The following is a 4,275-nucleotide window of genomic DNA, read 5'->3' on the forward strand; positions in this document are numbered from 1 at the left end:
CACAAAAAAGCCCACCCACAGAACCACCGTCAAGACCCCCCACACGACCGCCCACACAGAAACCAAACCCCACAGAGCCACCGCAAGAGCCGCCCACACAGAGCCACCGTCACAGAGCCGCCCACACAGAGCCGCCCACACAGAGCCGCCCACACAGAGCCACCGTCACAGAACCGCCGACACAGAGCCGCCCACACAGAGCCGCCCACACAGAACCACCGTCACAGAGCCGCCCACACAGAGCCGCCCACACAGAACCACCGTCACAGAGCCGCCCACACAGAGCCGCCCACACAGAGCCACCATCACAGAGCCACCGTCACAGAGCCGCCCACACAGAGCCGCCCACACAGAGCCACCGACACAGAGCCGCCCACACAGAGCCACACAGAGCCGCCCACACAGAGCCGCCCACACAGAACCGCCCACACAGAGCCGCCCACACAGAGCCGCCCACACAGAGCCACCGTCACAGAGCCGCCCACACAGAGCCGCCCACACAGAGCCGCCCACACAGAGCCGCCCACACAGAGCCACCGTCACAGAACCACCGACACAGAGCCGCCCACACAGAGCCGCCCACACAGAGCCGCCCACACAGAGCCACCGTCACAGAGCCGCCCACACAGAGCCGCCCACACAGAACCGCCCACACAGAGCCACCGACACAGAACCACCGTCACAGAGCCGCCCACACAGAGCCGCCGTCACAGAGCCGCCCACACAGAGCCGCCCACACAGAGCCGCCCACACAGAACCACCGTCACAGAGCCGCCCACACAGAACCACCGTCACAGAGCCGCCCACACAGAGCCGCCCACACAGAACCACCGTCACAGAGCCGCCCACACAGAGCCGCCCACACAGAGCCGCCCACACAGAGCCGCCCACACAGAGCCGCCCACACAGAGCCGCCCACACAGAGCCACCCACACAGAGCCGCCCACACAGAGCCGCCCACACAGAGCCGCCCACACAGAGCCGCCCACACAGAGCCGCCCACACAGAGCCACCGTCACAGAGCCGCCCACACAGAGCCGCCCACACAGAGCCGCCCACACAGAGCCACCGTCACAGAGCCGCCCACACAGAGCCGCCCACACAGAGCCGCCCACACAGAGCCGCCCTCACAGAGCCGCCCACACAGAGCCGCCCACACAGAGCCGCCCACACAGAGCCACCGTCACAGAGCCGCCCACACAGAGCCGCCCACACAGAGCCACCGTCACAGAGCCGCCCACACAGAGCCGCCCACACAGAGCCGCCCACACAGAGCCGCCCACACAGAGCCACCGTCACAGAGCCGCCCACACAGAGCCGCCCACACAGAGCCACCGTCACAGAGCCGCCCACACAGAGCCGCCCACACAGAGCCGCCCACACAGAGCCGCCCACACAGAGCCACCGTCACAGAGCCGCCCACACAGAGCCGCCCACACAGAGCCGCCCACACAGAGCCGCCCACACAGAGCCGCCCACACAGAGCCACCGTCACAGAGCCACCCACACAGAGCCGCCCACACAGAGCCGCCGTCACAGAGCCGCCCACACAGAACCACCGTCACAGAGCCACCGTCACAGAGCCGCCCACACAGAACCACCGTCACAGAGCCACCGTCACAGAGCCGCCCACACAGAGCCGCCCACACAGAACCACCGTCACAGAGCCGCCCACACAGAGCCACCGTCACAGAGCCACCGTCACAGAGCCGCCCACACAGAGCCACCGACACAGAGCCGCCCACACAGAACCACCGTCACAGAACCACCCACACAGAGCCGCCCACACAGAACCGCCCACACAGAGCCGCCCACACAGAACCGCCGACACAGAACCGCCCACACAGAGCCACCGTCACAGAGCCACCGTCACAGAGCCACCGTCACAGAGCCACCGTCACAGAGCCGCCCACACAGAGCCGCCCACACAGAGCCACCGACACAGAGCCGCCCACACAGAACCGCCGTCACAGAGCCGCCCACACAGAGCCGCCCACACAGAGCCGCCCACACAGAGCCGCCCACACAGAGCCGCCCACACAGAGCCGCCCACACAGAGCCACCGTCACAGAGCCGCCCACACAGAGCCGCCCACACAGAGCCGCCCACACAGAGCCGCCCACACAGAGCCGCCCACACAGAGCCGCCCACACAGAGCCGCCCACACAGAGCCACCGTCACAGAGCCGCCCACACAGAGCCGCCCACACAGAACCGCCCACACAGAGCCGCCCACACAGAGCCACCGTCACAGAGCCGCCCACACAGAACCACCGTCACAGAGCCGCCCACACAGAACCACCGTCACAGAGCCGCCCACACAGAGCCGCCCACACAGAACCACCGTCACAGAGCCGCCCACACAGAGCCGCCCACACAGAGCCGCCCACACAGAGCCGCCCACACAGAACCACCGTCACAGAGCCGCCCACACAGAGCCACCGTCACAGAGCCGCCCACACAGAACCGCCCACACAGAGCCGCCCACACAGAGCCGCCCACACAGAGCCACCGTCACAGAACCGCCCACACAGAACCACCGTCACAGAGCCACCGTCACAGAGCCGCCCACACAGAGCCGCCCACACAGAGCCACCGTCACAGAGCCACCGTCACAGAGCCGCCCACACAGAACCGCCCACACAGAGCCACCGTCACAGAGCCGCCCACACAGAACCACCGTCACAGAGCCGCCCACACAGAGCCACCGTCACAGAACCACCGTCACAGAGCCACCGTCACAGAACCGCCCACACAGAACCACCGTCACAGAGCCGCCCACACAGAGCCGCCCACACAGAACCACCGTCACAGAGCCGCCCACACAGAACCACCGTCACAGAGCCGCCCACACAGAGCCGCCCACACAGAGCCACCGACACAGAGCCACCGACACAGAGCCGCCCACACAGAGCCACCGTCACAGAGCCGCCCACACAGAGCCGCCCACACAGAGCCGCCCACACAGAGCCACCCACACAGAGCCGCCCACACAGAGCCGCCCACACAGAGCCGCCCACACAGAGCCGCCCACACAGAGCCGCCGACACAGAGCCGCCCACACAGAGCCGCCGTCACAGAGCCGCCCACACAGAGCCGCCCACACAGAGCCGCCCACACAGAGCCGCCCACACAGAGCCGCCCACACAGAGCCGCCCACACAGAGCCGCCCACACAGAGCCGCCCACACAGAGCCGCCCACACAGAGCCACCACACAGAGCCGCCCACACAGAGCCGCCCACACAGAGCCGCCGTCACAGAGCCACCGACACAGAGCCACCCACACAGAGCCGCCCACACAGAGCCGCCCACACAGAGCCGCCCACACAGAACCACCGTCACAGAACCACCCACACAGAGCCGCCCACACAGAGCCGCCCACACAGAGCCGCCCACACAGAACCACCGTCACAGAGCCACCGACACAGAGCCGCCCACACAGAGCCGCCCACACAGAACCACCGTCACAGAGCCGCCCACACAGAGCCGCCCACACAGAACCGCCCACACAGAACCACCGTCACAGAGCCGCCCACACAGAGCCGCCCACACAGAACCGCCCACACAGAACCACCGTCACAGAGCCGCCCACACAGAGCCACCGTCACAGAGCCGCCCACACAGAGCCGCCCACACAGAGCCGCCCACACAGAGCCGCCCACACAGAGCCACCGTCACAGAGCCGCCCACACAGAACCGCCCACACAGAGCCACCGTCACAGAGCCGCCCACACAGAACCGCCCACACAGAGCCACCGTCACAGAGCCGCCCACACAGAGCCGCCCACACAGAGCCGCCCACACAGAGCCACCGTCACAGAGCCACCGTCACAGAGCCGCCCACACAGAGCCGCCCACACAGAACCGCCCACACAGAGCCACCGTCACAGAGCCGCCCACACAGAACCGCCCACACAGAGCCACCGACACAGAGCCACCGACACAGAGCCGCCCACACAGAGCCGCCCACACAGAACCGCCCACACAGAGCCACCGACACAGAGCCGCCCACACAGAGCCGCCCACACAGAGCCACCGTCACAGAGCCGCCCACACAGAGCCGCCCACACAGAACCGCCCACACAGAGCCACCGTCACAGAGCCGCCCACACAGAGCCACCGTCACAGAGCCGCCCACACAGAGCCGCCCACACAGAACCGCCCACACAGAGCCACCGTCACAGAGCCGCCCACACAGAACCGCCCACACAGAACCGCCCACACAGAGCCGCCCACACAGAACCACCCACACAGAGCCGCCCACACAGAGCCGCC

This window comes from Cyprinodon tularosa, unplaced genomic scaffold, assembly GCF_016077235.1.
Source record: "Cyprinodon tularosa strain WSP-4 unplaced genomic scaffold, ASM1607723v1 ctg87, whole genome shotgun sequence".
Classification (NCBI taxonomy): Eukaryota; Metazoa; Chordata; class Actinopteri; order Cyprinodontiformes; family Cyprinodontidae; genus Cyprinodon; species Cyprinodon tularosa.